Source organism: Triturus cristatus, chromosome 12, assembly GCF_964204655.1.
Source record: "Triturus cristatus chromosome 12, aTriCri1.1, whole genome shotgun sequence".
Lineage (NCBI taxonomy): Eukaryota > Metazoa > Chordata > Amphibia > Caudata > Salamandridae > Triturus > Triturus cristatus.
In genome coordinates, this window is record NC_140595.1 from 156,892,265 (window position 1) to 156,898,264 (window position 6,000).

Sequence of the window (6,000 nt, forward strand, 5' to 3'; positions counted from 1 at the left end):
GCATAGCCTATAAGATTACTTCTACATAGCCGATATTACTTCTGCGTAGCCTATACGATTATTTCCACATAGCCTAATGCATTACTTCCGAATAGCCTATAAGATTGCTTCTGCATAGCCTACAATATTGCTTCTGCATAGCCTATAAGATGACTTCCACATAGCCTATAAGAATATGTCCGCATAGCCTATAAGATTACTTCCGCATGGCCTATAAGATTGCTTCTACATAGCCTATATCACTTCTGCATAACCTATAAGATTGCTTCAGCATATCCTATAAGATTGCTTCTGCATAGCCTATAAGATGACTTCTGCGTAGCCTATAAGATTACATCCCCATAGCCTATAAGATTCCTTTTACATAGCCTATATTACTTCTGCGTAGCCTATATGATTACTTCTGTATAGCCTAATACATTACTTCCGATTAGCCCATAAGATTACTTTCACATAGCCTACAAGATTAATTCCACATAGACTATGAGATTACTTCCACATAGCCTATAAGATTACTTACACATAGCCTATAAGATTACTTCCACCTAGCCTATGAGATTACTTCTAAATAGCCTATAAGAATACTACTGCAAAGCCTATAAGATTGCATCCACATGGCTTAGAAGATGACTTCCGCATAACCTGAAAGATTGCTTCCGCATAGCCTCCAAGATAACTTCCGCAAAGCCTAAAACATTACTTCTGCATAGCCTATAAGATGACTTCCAAATATTCTATAAGATTGCTTCTGCATAGCCTATAAGATTGCTTCTGAATAGCCTATAAGATTACTTTTACATTGCTTATATTACTTCCGCATAGCCTATAGGATTGCTTCCACATAGCCTGTTACATTACTTCCGCATTGCCTCTAAGATTACTTCTGCATAGCCTATAAGATTGCTTCTACATAGCCTATATCACTTCCGCATAGCCTATAAGATTACTTCTACATAGCCTATATGATTGCTTCCGCATAGCCTATAAGATTACTTCTACATAGCCTATATGATTGCTTCCTCATAGCCTATAAGTTGACTTCCGCATAGCCTATAAGATTACTTCCACATAGCCTATATTGCTTCCGCATAGCCTATAAGATTGCTTCCACATAGCTTATATTGCTTCTGCATAGCCTATAAGATTACTTCCGTGTAGCCTAATACATATCTTCTGAATAGCCTATAGGATTGCTTCTGCATATTCTACAAGATTGCTTCCGCATAGCCTATAAGATTATTTCCGCATAGCCTATAAGATTACTTACGCATAACCTATATGATTATACGATTGCTACATAGCCTATATCACTTCTGCATAGCCTATAACATTATTTCTGCATAGCCAATAAGATTGCTTCTGCATATCCTATAAAATTGCTTCTGCATAGCCTATAAGATGACTTCTGCATAGCCTATAAAATTACTTCCCCATAGCCTATAAGATTGCTTCTACATAGCCTATATTACTTCCGCGTAGCCTATAAGATTACATCTGCATAGCCTAATACATTACTTTCGAATAGCCTTCAAGATTACTTCCGCATAGTCTACAAAATTAATTCCACATAGCCTATGAGATTACTTCCACATAGCCTATAAGATTACTTCCACCTAGCCTATGAGATTACTTCCACATAGCCTATAAGAATACTTCTGCATAGCCTACAAGATTACTTCCTCATAGCCTATATGATTGCTTCCGAATAACCTTTAAGATTGCTTCTGCATAGCCTATAAGATTGTTTCTGCATAGCCTATAAGATTGCTTCTGCATAGCCTATAAGGTTATTTCTGCATAGCCTATAAGATTGCTTCGGCATATCCTATAAGATTGCTACCGCATAGCCTATAACATGACTTCCACATAGCCTATAAGATTGCTTCTGTATAGCCTATAAGATTGCTTCTACATAGCCTATATTACTTCCACATAGCCTAGAAGATTGCTTCCGCATTGTTTATAAAATTACTTCTGCATAGCCTAATACACTACTTCCGCACAGCATATAAAATAGCTTATGCATAGCCTATAAGATTGCTTCTGCATAGCCTAATACATTACTTGTGCATAGCCTATAAGATTACTTCTACATAGCCTAATACATTAATTCCGCATAGCCTATAAGATTGCTTTCACGTAGCCTATAAGATTAGTTTCACATAGCCTATAGGATGACTTCCACATAGCCTATAAGATTACCTGTACATAGCCTATAAGATTACTACCCAATATCCTATAAGATTGCTTCTGCATAACCTATAAGAATTCGTCCGCATAGCCTATAAGATTGCTTCTGCATAGCCTATAAGATTACTTCTACATTGCCTATATTACTTCCGCATATCCTATAAGATTGCTTCCGCATAGCTTATAAAATTACTTCTACATAGCCTATAAAATTACTTCATAATAATCTATAGGATTACTTCCGCATAGCCCATAAGATTACTTCTGCATAGCCTACAAGATTACTTCCGCATTGCCTATAAGATTACTTCCACATAGCCTATAAAATTACTTCTTCATAGCCTATAAGATTGCTTACACATAGCTTATAAAATAACTTGCACATAGCCTAATACATTACTTCTGCATAGCCTATGAGATTACTTCCACATTGTCTATAAGAAAACTTCCACAATGCCTATAACATTGCTTTCACATAGCCTATAAGATCACTTCCACATAACCTATAAGATTACTTCCACATAGCCTAATACATTGCTTCCGCAAATCGTATAAGATTGCTTCTGCATAGCCTATGCAATGACTTCCGCATAGCCTATAAGGTTACTTCCACATAGCCTATAAGATTACTTTCACATAGCCTATAAGATTACTTCCGCATAGAATATAAAATGACTTCCACATATTCTATAAGATTGCTTCCGTATAATCGAAAAGTTAATTTCTCTGAGCAAATCACATGGTTCCATAGCTTGATTTTTCCTTTCCGCCAGTTCCGCCAGCACAAAGATCGGGGCTATCCCGTCATCCCCCATTTTCGCAATCAGCAGTTTTGCAATTGCTGCGACGAGTCATTATATTATGCATTCTTCTGTTGCGATATATTTATGTCTAGCTTCTAGTCGTTTCTAGAAACGCACACGCATTATCCAGGTGAATACGGTTTTTAGAGCTGCTTTTAATCACGTCCTACATTTCTGCTGAGAACAACCAGATCCAGATCACAAGTTTTTTTCGTTTTTTTGTTGTTTTTTTTTCTCAACGTAAGCTATCTGTGGTGAATGCAGCTATCCGCCAGGCCTGTGAAATCTATAGTGCTTGGTGGTGTACCTCTCTTGCTCAGGAATGAGTCCAGCAGGCCCAGGCCGTGTCATCCAGAACCTGTTTTTTGAAATCTGACATGCCAGAGGGGGCCGTTGTGAGCTCTGAAGGAAGCCATGTTGGTTGCGTTGTAACCGGATCTCAGCTGGAGCTGGCTGTCTCGAGACGGCACGCTTGGCACAGTTGTATCTAGGAGCCCCGGGCCTTTTTCCAGTCACTCTTTCTGTACATTCTAGACCCCGACAGGTGTAAAACACACTCACGGCGACAATGCAGGTTGTTGACAGCAACGAACGAATCCTACGAGAAAGTTCTGTGAGCTAGATAAGATATAGGCCGGAAGTGTGCCAATAATTTTGGTAAGCACGGGAACCACCAGGGCTCTTCGAGATGTCCATGCCAGATGCATGTGCCTACAATGTATGTAAAAGGGAATCGCCATGTCTGGCAGCGTTTTCGACTCTACACTGGCCAACCCTAATGACGTAGGCACTAGGCCATCACTTCTTAGGTCCCGCCTACAGGTAGCTTTTAACTATGTGTGTTGTACACTGCAGTGTACAATACCAATGCTTAGGGCCCGGTTTGGAGTGGGTCCGAATTCCATACAAGGATTCCCAGGGGCCAGAATCTCCCATGCGGTTCACTTTCAAGATGCACCCAAATGCTGCTCCTTTGCTTCAGAAGTAGGTAGGGGAGGGCGCCTGAAGCCTAAAGCAGCTTTCTGGGCCATTTTTTCTGACTGGTAAAATCGGTCTGGTGTTCCTGCACAGGGGAAAACCAGGTTTGAAAACACTGGGCCACTCGTGCTCAGGCAGAACCGAATTTCCACCCTTGCATAGTGACCACACCGTCATCCGCTCCACTCTGCACGCATGCACAGACGTCACCCAAAGATTACACTGACACATTCGTTATGGGTGAAGAACTGCTGCAGGTTTATTTCATACAACATAAGTATGACGATAGAGTGGGTTATCTTACGGGCGATCCAGGGCAAGCAGCCCCTCGCTGCTCCACCCGCCTTGCGAGCCAGCACGCACGGTGGGTCGATGCCCGACAGTGCGGCACATTCTTTTCAGATCCTCCTTTGGATCACGTGATCTGTCTAATACTCCCGCCCCTTTTAACAGGGGCGGAGCGTGTTATGGCACACCCCCGGTTGGTCAGGCCCCCCAACCGCCCGAAGGACTAACGGGGCGCCGTCGTGGTCTTCCCAGAACCTCCTTCGGCTCCCGGACCTTGGCTCGGGCACCCTTACTGTGCCGGACAGGGGTACCCTTACTGTACCGACTGTCGCAGAGGTACCCTTACTGTACCCTTCTGCCTCCAGATCGCCCTGTAACTCCGCCTGCAACACAAGAAAAAACATTACAACATTCCAATAACGCGCTTCTTACGCCGCGCAGGTCAAGCGGAAAGGGTGGGAATTCGTGCGGCCAGGAGAGTGCGCAGGAAGCAGAGGGCGATCTACGGGGGCGAGGCGCTTAAATGGGGTCAGCCCCGCCCAGCCCTGCGTCACGCCTCCCCCAGCAAGCCCCATTGGGGCCTCCCCTCCCCAAGGCGCAACCTCTCAGAGAGGGGAACAGGAAGGGGGGGGGGAGGCTCCGACGGGTGGCCACTAGAGAGCTGCCCTGCTGATGTCCCCCTGCGTGGGACGCGGGCAGCGGCATTCTGCCATCCTAGCAGGGCGGTCCGTGAAGGTAAGCGCAGTGCGGCGGGGGCAGGAAGGGGGGAAGTCGACATACAATTGAATAGGGAAAAGTAAATAAATAAATAATTCCTATTCCGTTGTCTGTCGCGACATCCCCCCGTCTCACCATGCTTACCTACACGGACCGCTGCTGCATCCCAGACACGTAGTTGGGCTCTTAGAATGGGCGGTAAACAGTCTAAATATCGAATTCTAAATATCGAGTGGACAAAATACCGAGTTTTTAATATCGAGAAGACAGAATATCGACTGTCAAAAATATAGTGGTACAGAATATCGATATGCAGGTAAGAAATATCGTTTGTCATAATATCCAAGTCAGTAATATTGTCAGTCATAATATCGTTGTTAAAAGTATTGATTTTTTTTTAGTGTTTTAAATGTAAGTATATGTGTTAAAAGTATATATTATTTTTGTAATGTATGTTTTAATTTTTTTAAAGTAATGAATTTTATGTTAAATTATTTTTGCGTATTTTAGTTCTGCAGTGGGTTGTGGGTTTATAGGGGAATAGGGTGGGAAGTAATTTAATTCTAATATAATAATTAAGAATTGTTTTGAATTAATTAATTATATGTTAATTAATGTTTGCGTAATTTTACTCCGTAATGGGTTGTGGGTTTATAGGGGAATAGGGTGGGAAGTAATTTAATTTAAGTTAAATAATTAATTAATTAATTAATATTTTTGTAGTTAATAATTTATAATGTTAATTGTGTTAATTAAGTATTAATTAATGATAAATTGATTAATAATAATTAATACTTTTTGGGCAAATATGTTAATTGTGTTAAAAAAAGTTATTAATTAGTTATTATTTGATATTAATAATTAATAATTCCTTTGTTCATGTGTTAATTGTGTACTTTTTTTAGGAGTGGGTTGAGAGTTGATAGGGGAGGAATGTGGGAAGTAATTGCATTTTTATTAGTAAATGTAATATTTTTTATAATAGTTTTTTTAAAGTTATTTTATAGTGTTACTTTTATGAATT